At 44.8% G+C, this 16992-nt stretch overlaps 1 protein-coding gene across 3 annotated transcripts in view; it reads left to right on the top strand.

Moving 5' to 3' along the window:
• The window catches only part of LOC115470438 (C-type lectin domain family 18 member A-like), a 221084-nt gene that overhangs the window by 184840 nt on the left and 19252 nt on the right, over positions 1-16992 (top strand). The gene's annotated exons all lie outside the window — the stretch shown is intronic.

Here is a 16992-nt window from a genome sequence, read left to right as displayed (position 1 = left end):
CAGTCTCACAACGTGTATATAATTTGAATGGCATTAGTTTTGAGCATTGGAGGGCTGCTTTTTTCTGCATTGTTTGCTTTAGCGCTGGAGCTTTGAGCATGGAGGTCTCAGACAGGTCAATTTACAGGCGGGGGGGGGGGGGAGTTAATTTCTTATTTACTCAGTTAAATGGCTGTGGAAATTGCCTGCTAATTCTGGGGGTCTTTTACTAAAGCTTAGCTCAAGTTATCTGCAGCAGGGCCCATAGGAATAAAATGGCCCTGGGCCCCGTTGCAGATAACGCCAGCTAAGCTTTAGTAAAAGACCCTCTCTGGCTGGCATTTGAAACAAGGTTGCCATCTGGTGACCAGTTAGAGAAAGTCCCACATTCTATTCCTACAGTAGAAAATGAAAATCTGTCAAAGAGTCCTAACAGGAGGTTGTTACCTGAAAGCTTTCTAAAGGCTCAATTGAAATGAGCTGGTGTTTTCAGTCCAGTTCCTAGTAAACTTGAGTCCACAGCAAAATATTTATCACCACTCTTCACCCACCCCTCCTGCTAGCAGTCTTGGCAGAGATATTAAAGACTGAATTGATGTTGAAAACAGAGCTCCCCTGTCCCCAGAGCATCACAGTACACTGAGGTTGCTGAGCAAAGGAAAGCTTATGGTGCTGCTATATGTGCTGTACAAATTTTGTGGTGGACCAATGTATATGAGAAGCTTGCACTGCTGTTGCCTATGCTCTACGGTTTGGTGGCACTGAGGCACAGTGGGCCTTTTTATTCTTTCCCAACCAACAGAAGTTCGAAAAAATCATACAAAAGTGGTCAAAAATGTCTGTCTATCTGAGGGAATAATAACTCTCCGAAAATTTAATGGAATGGGATGAAACTAAGGATGAGGGGTAAAACTAGTTAAAAGACACAACTAAGAGAGAGATGTATCAGTTAGAGACTAGAGCAAGGCGGATTTCAACCCCCCTCACAATTGCCCCACAAAATATAAGAAAACCAATGGACTGCATTAGGGGCTTATAGCCCATTTAGTTATGTTTAAACAAAAGATATCTGCATGAAACAAACTATTTATTATTATTTTGACTAATAAAATCACTTGCCCCTGAAACATGTTCCATTTATGTATCTAAAAGGAAAACCTCTACAAAGCAGATGAAGATGTGATTCCATGTGCCTCAATGAAAGGAAAGTTTAATTCTACTTCCATTTATTTTCAATATATTCCATCATCTTTATAACACCAGGGGCCCTGTTTACTAAGGCGCGCTAGCGTTTTTAGCACTCACTAATGCTAGAGACACCCATATGGGTGTCTCTAGCATTAGCACATGCTAAAAACGATAGCATGCTACAGCATGGCTTCGTAAACAGGGCCCTAGGCTTCTCGAGGCAGACTACAACAATGGCTAAGATGAACCCATCAGGAAACAGGATATCCTCACTGAAATGTGGCCATGTGTATTGTATTGAACAGTGTAGAACAATGAGCACAGAGTTTATAACTGTTCCGGAACTATGTAAGCCACATTGAGCCTACAAATAGGTGGGAAAATGTGGGATACAAATGTAACAAATAAATAAATAACTGTTTTTGCTACCAGCTACAATAATTTTTGAAGCAGTTTTAGTGATATTCAATTTTTATTTCATGATATGTATATCTAGATATGGGAAACTTTCAAATAAATTAAAAAGCTGTCCAATAAGTTTTTTAAAAATCTTTTGTCCTCCACCTTTTAAGGCACTGCCTATCCAACTGGAACAGCTTTAGACTTGTTACAGATGGAACATGCATAGGCAGTCCTTTATTTCTAATAATATTTTGCTATTGTTTTCAATAGCGTTTGCTATTGTTTTGGGTGTACTAAAACTGCGTCAAGCTCCACCTACTGCCGGCAACCTCCGTCCACTATCTTCAGCTCACATAAGGCCCCTTTTACCAAGCTGTGGCAAAAGGGGGCTGGCGCTGGCATGTGTTTTACATGCGTGCCGAGGCCTCCTTTTACCACAGCTGGTAAAAGGGAAGTCTCGCCTTCCTGCAGGAAATGGCCGTGCGGCAAGTAAAGCACTTGCTGAGCAGTACTGCCGGGTATACTCTGGTGCTACAAAAGTAAGTACATAGTAACATAGTAGCATAGTAGATGACGGCAGAAAAAGACCTGCATGGTCCATCCATTCTGCCCAAGAAGATAAATTCATATGTGCTACTTTTTTATTTGTACTGTCCTCTTCAGGGCACAGACCGTATAAGTCTGGCCAGCCCTATCCCCGCCTCCCAACCACCAACCCCACCTCCCACCACCAGCTCTGGCACAGACCGTATAAGTCTGCCCAGCTCTATGCCTGCCTCCCACCACCGGCTCTGGCACAGACCGTATAAGTCTGCCCAGCACTATCCCCGCCGCCCAACCACCAGCCCCGGCACAGACCGTATAAGTCTGCCCAGCACTAGTCCCGCCTCCCAACCACCAGCCCCGGCACAGACCGTATAAGTCTGCCCAGCACTAGTCCCACCTCCCAACCACCAGCCCCAGCACAGACCGTATAAGTCTGCCCAGCACTAGCCCCGCCTCCCAACCACCAGCTCTGCCACCCATTCTAGTCTAAGCTCTTGAGGATCCCTTCCTTCTGCACAGGATTCCTTTATGTTTATCCCATGCATGTTTGAATTCCGTTACCGTTTTCATCTCCACCACCTCCCGCGGGAGGGCATTCCAAGCATCCACCACAAAAGTAAGTACATTTTTATTAGTGTTGGAAATGATGGCTCACTAGGGGTAGGAAGAACCACGGTAGCCCGGTGGTACTTCCTGTTTAGTGAGCAGTAAGCCCGCTTAGTAAAAGGAACCCATATTGGACTAGATTGGCTCACTTTATTTGTCTCCTGTTTTATCCAACCTCCTTGGCAGTGACCTATGACTCTCTTGTGAAATGCACATAAGCTTGACTGAACAGCATGCTTGGGGCTCCTTTTACTAGGCGGCAGTAAGCCCAATGTGGGCTTACTGTTCACTATACAAGAAATACCGCTGGGCTACTGGTAAGGGCTCCCCCCCTGAAATGGCCGTGCGACAAGTGCTTTATTTGCCACATGGCCATTTTCTGCAGGAAGGCAAGACTTCCCTTTTACCAGCTGCGTTAAAAGGGGGCCTCAGCTCCCATTTGCCGCAGCTTGGTAAAAAGCGGCCCTTGATTTCTCAACTGGCTAGTGGAGAAGTGCTGCTCTGGTTACAGAGTCTGGTAACTGAGTATTTTACTTTTTAACTTGAATCTGTTTTGAAAAATAGTTTTTTAAAAAACATTTTCAGGCTTGTGGATAGATTTATACTACATGGGGAAGGTGTGTTTTAAAACCCTTGTAAGTATGTGTCCTTTTCAGACAAATCTTTTGCCATCTTTTGCAAATAAGAAACCAGACAGATGTGCATGCTTGTTCTTACATTTGCGCATCATGTTCCACTACACGTTACAATAAGAGTAAAGACTAGCTCAGCCAATGTCTAAATAGACCATACCATACAATAGTGGCACTTGTATAGTTTCTTCCTTTCTGTTTTATTTAATTATTGGCTTGATGACTTTGTACATGTAAATTATTTCTTATTCTTCTATGCTTTTGTCATGATTTGATTACTTATGTACCAAGTTTTTCTCCAAGGACAAGCAGGCCATATTAATCCACGTCGCCCGGTGTGGAGCTTAAATAAAGCTAATACAGCTTTAAGAGCATGCGCAGCATCCCCATCATGCATACACAAGTGCCCTCCCGCCCTCCGTGAAACTGCAGGACCAGCAGTCTCTACCGTGAGGAGAGATCGGGTTGTCTGCTCCTCACAGCATCTAGTGTGTGAGTCTGGTTTTGAGCTTTTTTGTGCCTTCCTTTCTGGGTTTTCTCCACTTTTAGGTTTTCGTTTATTTTTACCGCACTTTGTAGGTCTTCTTAGACCTGAGCTCCAGTTGGACTCTATTTTTCTGGTGCTTGCTCCTTTTTTCAGTCACCATCGAGCCGTTTGATTTGGCCATAGGAGCACTCATGGGAGTCTGAGGATCCATGGTACTTCTTGGAGGAGGAGTCCTATGGTATCCCATCTGACCCCTCCCCTCTAGAGAAAAGGAGGAAGTCTCCACCTGAGTGCCTTTCCTTACCCAGTTTTGTAAGAGAAATGGTGGCTGCTATTCCCATTCATTTGGAGATGGAGGACGAGCCCAGGGCTGAGATGTTTAAGGTCCTGGACTACCAATCTCCTCCTAGAGAAGCTGTGATAGTCCCCCTTCACCGTATCCTGAAAGATGTTCAGGTAAAGAACTGGGAGTCCCCTCTGTCGGTCCCTGTCCTGCTCAAAATGATAGACACCATGTATTGGATCTAGAGTTCCCCAGGGTTTGACAAGCCTCAGTTTTCTCAGCATTCCTCAGTAGTGGAATTCATGCTCAAGATAGCCAGGAGTTCTAAAGACTATGCTTCGATGCCCCCGGGCAGAGAAGCTAGAAACCTAGATTCTTTTGGGTGGAAGATGTATCAGGCCTCTATGCTCATTTCCCGTATTCAATCTTACCAGTTCTATATGAGCCTATACTTGCAGAACTTGGTGCGCAATATGTCTGATTTGGCAAATTCTCTCCCACAAGAGCAGGCTGAATCTTTTCGCCAGTTGGTCCAGCAGTAGAAGGCGTGTAGAAAGTTCTTGGCCAGAGGCGCCTATGACACCTTTGATGTGGTATTCAGAATCTCTGCCCAGAATATAGCAATGTGTAGACTCTCATGGCTGCATGTATCTGTCTTGAAGCCTGTGATCCATCAGAGGTTGGCAGATGCCACATGCTGGGGAGATAACCTTTTTGGAGACAAGGTGGAGGAGGTCGCTGACCTCATCAAGAAACACACTGACACCATTGGCATTCTCTTCAACCGGACATCATCTGCACCTTCTTCCTCATCCAGGAAGTTCTTCAGCAAGTTGAAGAAGGGTCCCTAATACTCATCAGCCTCAGCAGGCTCAACCCCAGTATGCTCGTTCTCATCAACAGCATATGCCCAAGGCCCAGTCATCTCCCCATGTCAAAGCCAGAGACAAGCTTTTGACTGGGTCCAGCAAATCATAGCCACAGTAAAAGTGACCATCCCAGATGACTTGCCAGTTGGGGGGGAGGCTGAACCTTTGCCAAGAAAGGTGGTCCCTTGTAATCTCCGACCGATGGGTTCTTCAAATAATCTGTCTTGGTTACACCCTGCATTGGCATCAAAGACCACCAAATTGCCCACTGAGAGTATTTCCCTTCAACTCTCAGCACAAGCAGGTACTTGCAGAGGAATGCTCTGCCCTTCTAAAGGCCCATGAGATCAAACTTGTTCTACCAGGGGAAGAGGGGAAGGGATTCTATTCCAGGTACTTCCTTGTGCTGAAGAAAACAAGGGGAATGCATCCCATTCTAGACCTAAGGGCCCTGAACAAATTCCAAGTTCAGGATGGTTTTCTTGGGCACCCTTCTTCCCATGATTCAGGAGAACGATTGACCATGCTCTCTGGACTTAAAGGATGCTTACACTCACATCCCGATACTTCCAGGTCACAGGAAGCATCTTCGATTTTGGTTGGAGACACATCACTTCCAGTACCGCATGTTGCATTTTGGCCTTGCGTCGGTTTCCAGACACAGTCCATGTGTTCCCCTATGTGGATGATTTGCTGATGAAGAGTGCTTAATGTACTTCATACTCCTACACCTACTGGTCTGCTCTGTTTGTGTGCTGACTATTGTTTGCAGATTGCTGCCTCTTTGTGCTTCTGTTATCCAATCAAAAAAACTGCCCAACTGCCCCACCACCTTATAATCTGTCTCACCGTAAAAAAAAATACTCTCTCCCCCGCCCCCTGCAACTACCTTACCACCCTACAGACTGCCCACCACCAAAATATAACCTCATATAAACCACCCCACATCCAAAGACTAACCTACTCGCAACTGACACAATGCCCCACAAATTGCCCCAAACCATGAAAAAACTACCCCTGCTATTGCTCCACCACCCTATAAATTGCTCCACCCCCAGAACTTGTCCCCCCTACAACTACCCCTACATGGTCCAAACTACCCCCTTTCTCTCAAACTTGCCATCTCACAAGTGCCTCCAACCCTCAGCTACCTCCCCCACAGATACAACACTTTCCCAGCACACATGCACACACATTCAGACCCACACAGGGAATGTTCATATATTTTCTTATCCCTTTATATCTTTTCTTTGTTGTTAAGTCTACTGTGAAAACTACTTTAATAATCAGATAGCTCATATTGGTTGCTTGGTGTATTGCCAAGTAACATCTGTTGCTGTGGGCAGGGTTAGATAAGCCATTGTCAAATTTTGCACATACTTTTGGGTCCACATGTAGAGGTGAGCCCTGAGAGATACTCAGGTTAGAATTCCTGCGCATCTTTTTTCAGAAGTTAGCAGAATTTTACATTACTGTCCAGAAGATAGAAGGATGGGTAATATGTCTGTAGTCCCAAGGAGAGGCAAAAGAGAACTATTCTATTCTGATGCTTCTAAACTGCCTTTAACAAAGTCTTCAAGGCAGTTTACAGCAAAGATAATATCCTAATCAGATATGAGTAACAATTTTACTTCTTTAGGCTTCCGTAATATAATTTTACAGAGTGAACAAGTAAGACTTTAAAGCTTTCCAAAATAGAGTATAGTTACATATCAATCGTATAGAAATTGGTATATTATTCCAAATTTTTGGGCCCTGAAAAGAAAAAGATTGCTCCCAAATAGATTTCAGTTTCATTTTCTTTATAAAAGGAATGCCAAGTGTCAATTTCTTTGAACTTCTTAAATATCCTTTCAGACCCGGAGATGGTAATAACTGCCCAACCACGACCGAATTAATTCCAAAAACACATTTATAAACTTGACAAGCAATCTTAAATTTTACACATGCTTCTAATCTTAACCAATGTAATTGTTTCAAAAGAGGACTGACTTCACTAAACTTTCCCAAGCCAAAAATCAGCCAAGCAGCAGTATTTTGCAAAAGCTGTAAACAATATAATTGTTGTTTATTAATATTATAATACAATGAATTTCTATAGTTACTTAAAGGGATCGAAATTGCTTGTTCAACAATTCAAAATCCAGATAAACTCAAAGACATTTTAATAACTCTAAGTTTATGTAAATGGAAGAAAAGCTTCCCTACTAGAGCATTGAGCTGATATTCATAAGTAAGACCAGAATCCAAGATTATTCCAAGCACTTCAGATTTAGAATCAATCTTTAAAGATATTCCTGAAGAAAACATTATTATTTCAGAAGCAACTTTTTGATAATCTCCAAACCACACTAATTTGGTCTTCTGTGTATTGAACTTAAGAAAGTTCGCAAATGTCCATTCCTCTACCAGTTTTATATATTGTTTTAACAATAGAAGAGTACTTTCTAAAGTTTTCTGGACTGGGCATAAAACAAAAATATCATCAGCGTATGTTAAAAAATATTCAAAGATTTCAAATAGCCTCCCAAATGACTCATATAGACATTAAAAAAACTGTGGTGATAGTGGAGAGCCCTGAGGGACTTCACAGCCTGGCCTCCAGCTAACAGATGTCTTTCCATGCTTTAAAACACTATCCCCCCTGTTTATGTTTAAATCTTTTTATTAATTGGTGTTCTCAAAAAAAGATACATTCATGCACTGCAACCATAGCACATCACAATGTAATACAACATGTTAACTTCTGGTAACTATTACTTTCAACTTGATGTCTGGGTATTTCTTTTAACAACCTATTCTACCCCTTCCTTCCCCTCCCTTCCCCTTCCCATCCTTTCCCCTTTTACCCCCCCTCCCCCCCTCCCTCCTCTACTCCTCGATTTAGTGGCGTTCAAAACATAGCAGGGTCTTCCCAATGTCACATGTATTTAGCAATTAAGTAGTCTGCTCCTGGCTGCTGGTTGAAGAGTGTCCCAAAAATTGCTCCAGGTGCTTGTCAGTTGTCTACCCGCTGCAGTTTCAAAGTCTTGTACTCCACGTCTTTCTAATTTCAACATCTCTATCATTTGTACCCTCCATTGGGCCAAAGTTGGGCTTGCACTCTCTCTCCAGTTTGTCAATAGTACTCTTTTCCCCTGCAGCATCGCTCTTTGCAAAAACCCCTTCAAGCCCGGCACTCGGAGACCTACATTTTTAAAGTCTTCAAATAAAAGCAAGGGTTGTAAAGGCACTGTACAGTTCCAATACTTCTCAATGGCTCCCACCACCGCTCTCCAGAAGCTCTGCACCTGCGGACATAGCCAAAACATATGGCTCAGAGTAGCTGGATCTTGACCACATTTCAAGCATGCCCCAGAGGCTCCAAACTTTGCCTTAAATGCTCGATTAGGCGCCACATAAAGTCTCAGTGCAAACCTGTACTGCAGCTCCCAGTCACGAGGGAACGTGGCACTTTTCTGTATGCTAGTCAGAAATCCTGTGAACAGAGTCTCCGTCACTTCCTCTCTGAGGTCTATCGTCCACTTTTGTGCATAGCCTCTGTAATCTATATCCTCCGTCGAGTCTAGGAGGTTTCTGTGAAAGAATCTCAGCGGCACCACACTCTGGGCTCCCAAAGTCAGCGCCGAGCTTATAACCTCCTGCACATCTTCACATAAGTTCATCCAGCCCAATGAGTGTACATAATGTCTCACTTGGTAATATGCAAGGGGGTCTGCCCTCTGTAGCCCAAACTCTCGCTGCAGCTCAGACAGTTTCTTAAGTTGTCCTTCCTCATCCAGTATCTGATATAGATATTGAATCCCTCGCGAATGCCATTCCGCAAATGTTCTAGAAGAGGTTCCCACTGGAAAGTCCGGGTTGTTTTTTAGTGGCAGAAAGGGCGTCGCTGCAGGTGAGAATCTGTGCCGCCGGCACAGCCATCTCCATGCTTCCCTTGCTGAGCTGACAAATGGGTTTTTCCTGATTTCCAGCTGCGGCCTCCTCCCCGTGGTGTGTAACAGCCATCCCAGGTGCTCCCTGGGAGACAGCAAGGTCTCTATGTCAGTTGGTGTGAAGTTCTGCGTACCAGCCAGCCAGTCTCTAATGTGCCTTAATATGCAGGACACCCCCAAATACCTTACATTCAACAACCCCATTCCCCCATGGGCCCTAGGCTTCTGCAGTACCGTTATTGGCAGTCTGGGGCGCCGGCCTCTCCACAGGAATTCCTGAATCAGTTGAGACAACCTCCTCTCCTCCCTCCTCCGCAAATATAGTGGCAACATTTGAAATAAATAAAGCCACTTGGGCGCTATCAACATGTTAAACAGCGCTATGCGGCCCATTAGCGAAATGGGGTAGACGCCCCAGAGTTGCAGAAGCCGTCGAGTCTCCATCAGCATTGGAAATACATTCAGTTTGTACAAAGTTGACAAGTCCCCTGACACCCGGACTCCTAGGTATTTAATATTACCTTCTGCCCACCCCAGTGGGAATTCCCCGTTCCAGCTATCCCTTGTTCCTCCTCCCAATGGCAGCCCCTGCGATTTTGTGAGGTTAAGCTTAAAGCCTGAGAGGTTCCCATATGTTTGCAGCACCTCTAATAAACAGTACAGGGATGAGTGGCCCTCATCTAGCAGCAATAGTAGATCGTCTGCGTATGCAAAAATTTTTGTTGCTACCCCTTGGATTCTTATTCCCCGTATCCCCTCCTCTGCCCGCACCTTGCACAACAATGGTTCCAATGAGAGCACAAATAGCAGAGGGGACAGGGGGCAGCCCTGCCGTGTCCCACACTCTATGTCTAGTTCCCGGGTTCTGACCCCATTAATTATAAGCATTGCCTTTGGTGATGAATATAGCGTTCGTATGGCCTGTAGAAACCAGCCCGTTATTCCCACCCACTGCAAAGTTTCGAACATGAAGGGCCAGAGCACCCTGTCAAAAGCGCGCTCTGCGTCTAGACTAGCTAAAGACCACCCTCCCCCTCCACCGCTGCATGTATCACAGTCGCTAACAGTTTACGCACATTAAGCACTGACTGTCGCCCTCTAACAAAGCCCACCTGGCTATCATGGACAAGCCGGGGCAGCAAGGGAGCCAATCTATCTGCTAGTATTCGTGACAAGATTTTTAGGTCTACGTTAATCAGTGATATCGGCCTATACGATCCAGGACTCAACAGATCTCTCCCTCCCTTCGGTATTAGGCTGATTAATGCTGTGTTCGCCTGTGGGGGTAAAGTCTCGTGTTCTATCACTTCCATATAATATTCCCACAGCGGCCCTACCAGCTGGTTCCCCAGTAGTTTATAAAATTCGCCCGAATAGCCATCTGGTCCGGGTGCCGAGTATAGTTTTAATGCCTTAATAGCTTTCTGGATTTCCTTAGCAGTTATCGGCTCGTTTAACCCTGCTGCCTCTTCCGCAGTGAGTTGTGATATCCCCGAGTTTCTCAGATAGGTTCTTATTGCCTCTAGGTTCCCTTCCCCCCCTTGATATAGTGCTGCAAAATGACTCCAGAGTGTCTCAGCTATTTCTTCGGCTCTTGTCTTCACCTGCCCCGCACTATCTTTAATTGCCACAATGAAGTGAGACCCACGGGCTCCCTTCACCATCCTTGCTAAGCGCCCCCCTGCTATATCTCCATACTTGTACATCTTGTATTTCCTATATATTAGGGAGCGGGTCATTCGCTCATGTAATAACTCATTCAGCGCTACTCGTGCCACCATCAGCGCTTCATAATTCCCTGTAGTAGGTGACTTTATATGTCGCCGCTTTGCCTCTCTGAATTGGTGCTCTCTGTCTATAATACCTTTTGCAATGCGGCGGTTGCGCTGACTTACATATGCAATTATGTGCCCCCGTATGACTGCTTTTGCAGCTGCCCAGAAGAGCACTGGGTCATCTGTATGCTGAGCGTTGAAAGTGCAGTAGTCTTCCCACTTTGTAAGCAAGTACTTCTTAAAGTCTGCCGAGTGGTAAAGGTAAGCTGGGAACCTCCAGTTCCCCTGTGCTCTGTAGTATGGCTGCGCCTCAAAATCCACCCATACCATTGCGTGGTCTGAGAGACCCTCCGGCCCTATTTTTGCCCCTTGCACTTGACTAAAGAGTTCCTGCGAGAGGAGGATATAGTCTAATCTAGAGTGGGTCCTATGGGCCCTAGAGATGTGTGTGTAGTCCTTCTCTTCCAGATTCATCAGCCGCCACGCATCTACCAGCCCCGCTAGCCTGCAGAAGGACTCCAGCAATGAGGGGCCAGATGGAGTCCCTTTGTGTGTAGGCCCAGAGCGATCCATTTCCCAGTCAAAAACCTGATTCATGTCCCCTGCCACTATTATGGGCAATTCTGGATACTGTTGGCACTTAGCCAACAGCTGAGAGTAAAAAGCCTTATTGGATCCTGTAGGTGCATAAACTGCTATCAAGAGCCGATCCCTGCCTTGTAGTTTGAGTTTGACCCCCACATATTTCCCTTCTGTATCTTTAAATAACGGTGTAACTTGGCAAGCTAGGGCCTTGTGAATTAAAATAGCCACCCCTCCCTTTCTACCTTTTGCTGGGGAGCAGTGCACTTCTCCCACCCATTGCCTTCTCAGTTTTTCACTTTCCTCTTGTGAGAGTCTGGTCTCCTGAATACAAGCTATTTGGGCCCCATGGCGTTTCAGAGCATCTAGGATCTTAGTTCTCTTTACTGGGGACGTGACCCCGCAGACATTCCAGGAGACCACCCTTACCTCTCCTCTCTGCTTCTTAGCCAGGAGCAAGACTTTGTTTCTCTGTCAGTTCTCTCATTATGCCGCTCCAGGGGCGCCCAGCCTCCCCCCCAGAGCTTTGCTGTTCCCAACTATCCAACTCCCTTAATTTACTTTCTACGTATTGACCCTGACTTTCCTGCCTCGAATTCTCAGCATGTGATGTGCCACGTAGTTCCAAAATTCTGCCCCCTAATCCCTCCCGTCTACCCCCCTTCCCCCCCTCCCCCCTTCCCTCCTTGTCCCCTCCCATGCAACTGTAGTTCTGGGTCCATATTCCTACAGACCTAGAGTCACTTCAATGCTAGTAGCCCCCCCACCTCTGTAGCTTTTCCAAAGTACCCAGGTTTCCACCCCTTACTGTTATGGGATGTTTCCAACCATCATTACACTGAAAAATAACAATTTCTTTATCATACCTATACACAGGAACTTCACTTAACGTTGTTATTGGCATGGACATTGTTCATATTATTCTCTATCTCATTTATAAACGCTGAGGCCCCTGCCACTTCCTCAAAAGACCTCCATCGTCCCTCGTGCTTAATCTTGAGGATGGCTGGGTAAATCAGCATGAATTGAATGCGGGCCTCATGCAGTCTTTTGCACAGCGGGGTAAAGTTTCTCCTCCTTCCCTGCAGCTGTGCCGAGTAATCCTGAAATATTCTAACTGTGTGTCCTTCATATTGAGTAGAATCCCTCTTCATCCGGTATCCCTGCAAGATTTCCACTTTGTGCAGATAGTTATGTACTTTCAGGATAATTGCTCTCGGAGCCTGTCTCCCTTCTTGCTTTCTGCCCACGCGGTGGATCCGCTCTAGGCATAGTGGTCCCGCGTGGTCCGAGAGCGCGAACTCTTCTTTTAGCCATTTTTCTATTTTGGTGCACAATACGCCATCCCCCACTGATTCAGGGACACCGATGATCCGGAGGTTTGCTCTCCTTGACCGATTCTCGAGGTCATCTAAGGCCGACGCCATGTTTTCAATCTTCCCCAGTGCTCGCTCCAGTTTTTGAGCTGCCGGTGCCCCTGCATCCTCCAGCGCCAAGACCCTTCGCTCCAGCTCCGTTGCTCTTTGCACCGTTTCGCCCAGCAGAGTTTCCATGTTTGCTAGCCGCCCTTCCAGCCGCTCCCATCTCGGCTCCATTGCCTTCTCCACCGCCGCGGTGAGTTGTGATAGCTGTTCCAGCGAGAACACAGGGGTTTCCGGCGCTTGTTTTGTTTCTGCCGCGCTTTCCGCGCCTCGGGCCTTCTCCTTTTCCTTTTTCTGCCCTCTACTCGCCATTGCTTTCCCCGATGTTTCTACAAATATGTCCATCTGCTATGCACTATTTTGTTGAGTGCTCTTTTGGTTCCCGTCCTGTATTTATCTAGTTTGAGGTTTCCACGGTAGATTAAGAGGTGTTGGGGCCTAAGAGAGCCTGAGAGCACGTCTCACTCCCTCTACAGCATCACGTGACTCCTATCCCCTCTGTTTATAAAGCTGCACAGCATTGCCGACACAGCCCATTCAAAGTGAATGAGCTGTATAGGCAGTACCACACTAACAGCTGCTGGTGCAGCCTTGTAAACAGGGGCCTATATTGTCTAGAGCTCAAAAATGATGAGAATCATTTAAGAACCATCCCGTTTCACTCAGTCTAAAAAGCAATAGCTCATGATCAACGCCAAAATATCAAATTGCAAAAGTATAACTTCTGCACCCTTTGATAAATATCTCTTTATCTCAGTTGTTAATACTATAAGCATAGTTTCCGTACCGTGCGTAGAACAGAATCCATTTTGAGAGAAATGTAAGTATCCAGATTCTTCCAAAAATAAAGAGAATTGGAGTTTTACAACAAATTCCAAAAGTTTTTCTAACCAAGGAATACTAGCAACCGGTCTAAAGTTTTCTAATTGAGTAAGATCTCCTTCCAGATTCTTTGGTATGGGTATCAGAACAGTTGAAGCTATTTCAGCAGGATAAATACCCTCCATCTAGATGTTATTAATAAACGCGAGTGAGCAAAGCAATATTGATGATGGAATAGATGATAAATAAAAAGATGGACAAACATCAATCAGTTGTCAAGATAGAAGAAAAATGATGACAGTAAATCAACAGTATGGCAGAAGAAAATTTATTGAATAACAGTAAACCAATAAGGTCACGTTTAGGCAGATGACTGCATCAGGGATACAATTTCAGCTTCACACAAAGACAAGTTTAATGATGTTGATGGATAGATAGCCAGGCATCTTTGTACCAATAATCTACAAAACTGCCAATTGACTAATTGTTGATTCACATTTAAGACTGAAGTCTTGTTACTGTTATTCAATACGTTTTCTTCTGCCATATTGATGGTCTACTGTCATTTTTTTTACTTATTAGGGAATATGACAGAACATTTTTTCTAAATGTAAAACCTCTATTTGCAGTTCTGTAACTTCCTCGCCTCACACCACACCCGTGAGTGAGCCTGTCCAGCTCCCTTCCATTGTAACTAGCAGCAGGTATTATAGGTAGGGTTCAGTCAATGGGAAGGCTAGGCCCTACAGACAGTCCACCCAGCTTTTTGATTCTTTGGATCCCAACAGGGAGAGCACAAGAATGTGTGTGAGAGACATGGTGCTGTTGCATCTGGAGCACTTTTTAAAAGCACTGTGAGTTTTCTAGGACAAGTCCAGAAAAACAGCTGAAGTGAAATCAAATGGCTCAATGGTGAAAAATGTCCCTGACTGGGTGCCCAAGGCCTAAGGGAGTGGGCCGCAGAAAATAAAGACCAAATGGCCAAAAATAAAAGGCAAAAGGAGGACGATTAAAAGATTACACAAGAGTGTATGCCAATGCTACAACCACAATGAGAGAACTTCAAACTGTAAGCAGAATTTAGCGCTGCGTAAGTCATAGTAGTAGTAGTAGATACAAGCTGAGAGAGACAGCAAGCAAAACATGTCCACACTGCTCTGTTGAAAAGGCAGTACTGTGTCGAGTCGCTGACTAATAAAATTATCATCAACAGACTATCATTCTAGTCTCTTGAGTTCATGGTCTACTTCCCACTGCCTTTCTCCCTCGGCTTACTTTGGTAAACTTACCTCTCCAATTGGCTAGCAGACTACATTTCCTTTACTTATGCCCAGGCTGGGTTGACTGTTGAGGGTCTTGTCACTGTTCAGTGTCAGAGCCATGGCTGTGTCAATAACCCATGAGGTCAGCCTTGATCGAGGAAATCTGCAGAGCTGCAATGTGGAGTTCACATCTTACTACTGCATAAAGCAAGATTTCTGTTGCAACAGCCGTTTTGGTCAGTCTTTCATAATCTATTTGGGGTGTAGCATCCAACTCCTCTTTACCCCCCGTGCCAGGCCCATTTGTCTTCTGTTCCAGGCTGTCTTAAAAGAAATGTTGGTTCTTATTAATTATTTACTATATAAGCCCTTCCTGTTGCAGACCCTAGTTGTTTCCCTTTCTATTTTAAGACAGGGTGGTAGCTAAGGATTCCCATCAATGTATAGATTACATCCTGCTTGTCCTCGGAGGAAGAGAAATGAACTCACCTGTAGCAAGTATTCTCCAAGGACAGCAGGATGAATATCCACACTGACTAGCTCACTTCCCCTTGGCATTGACTTCTGTGAGTTACTGTACTAGTCTCAGCTGGTCCTGCATGATGATGGTGGGCAGGAAGACATATGCAATGCACGGTAGGAGGTTTCCAAAAACTTCCAGAAGAACACTGAGGAGCACTTCCTGCACCTGGCTCTGTCAGATGATAAGTACATAAGTACATAAGTAGTGCCATACTGGGAAAGACCAAAGGTCCATCTAGCCCAGCATCCTGTCACCGACAGTGGCCAATCCAGGTCAAGGGCACCTGGCACGCTCCCCAAACGTAAAAACATTCCAGACAAGTTATACCTAAAAATGCGGAATTTTTCCAAGTCCATTTAATAGCGGTCTATGGACTCCATTTAATAGCGGTCTATGATGTCACTCATCAGTGTGGATATTCATCCTGCTGTCCTTGGAGAACAACTACACAGTTACACACACACCCCTTCCCCAACATACACACACATGCATTTTTGCAGAGGTGTTGAAAAGAATTCCAGGAGCTATGCTCTGCATGCTTTCCCCACTTGTTCTTTATAGCAAAGGCAGCAAATGTCTGGGGAGCTGATGTAGGTAGTGATGTGAGCTGTAAGAGTTATAAGGGTGCTGCTGCCTCTGGAGGTTCATGTCCTGTCGTTTCCTGACAGGACTGAGTCCCAGAAACTGAGATGTATGGTAACAGCTTGTCTCACTTAGGGGCCTTTTACTAAAGCTTAGCGCACGCTGAGGGACTTTAACGCATGCTAAATGTTGTGCATCCTGTTGTATACCTATGGGCCATGTAGCATTAGTGCACACTAATGTCTGTTAGCACGTGCTAAGCTTTAGTAAGCTTTAGTTTCTGCTGGGGGGAGGGCTGTTGACCCAGAAGATTCTTCCTGCTCCTGTGGACTTCCAGCTTAATCAAAACTAGGACTGGGATCACAATTATCCAGGAATTTTTCCTTGTTTTATATCCCTTCCTGTTTTACTTTAGAACAGTCAATGCGATGACAAGTTCTCTCCATGGGGGACCACGCACCAGGATCCTGCAGTTATGTACTCTAAATATTTACATCTGTTGTAAAGCTTCATTTGTTGAGCAAGCTGAGAATAATGTTACCAGCCTCAGATTTCCGGATGGTGGTGCAGAGCCTGGTACTAACCAAAATCGATTATTGTAATTCCCTTTGGTATGACATCTACTTGTTTCATGGCACTGCAGATCATCCAGAATGCAACAGCATGTTTGATTGTAGAGTTGCCAAAATCATCTCATGTTGCTCCTATTTTAAAATCACTTCATTGGTTGCCAGTGATGTGTAGAATTTGTTTTAAGATTCTGGTATTAATTCATCAGAGAGTATATGCAAATATGCAAGCGTATTTTTTGAAAGGGTTGAATACGTACCAGCCAATTCAATCGTTGTGTTCAAGGTGATGAAGCAATTGGTTACACAATCAGTCACAATGTATCATTGTGCAGAGACTCATGCTCATGCCTTTTCAATACCTGGGCCTTTTCTGTGGAATAAACTTCCAGGTACTCTGAGATTATGTGCAAATGCCTCTCAGTTTAAGAAATATTAGTGAGCCTTCAATTTTATGAAATTAATCACTACAACCATAGAAACCCAAGGGGCAGACACTCAAACTACAAAAATGAACAATAGTCAATCC

This window comes from Microcaecilia unicolor, chromosome 5 (assembly GCF_901765095.1).
Source record: "Microcaecilia unicolor chromosome 5, aMicUni1.1, whole genome shotgun sequence".
Lineage (NCBI taxonomy): Eukaryota > Metazoa > Chordata > Amphibia > Gymnophiona > Siphonopidae > Microcaecilia > Microcaecilia unicolor.
The sequence above is the reverse complement of the archived record's forward strand: the minus strand, read 5'-3'. Positions and strand labels throughout refer to the sequence as shown.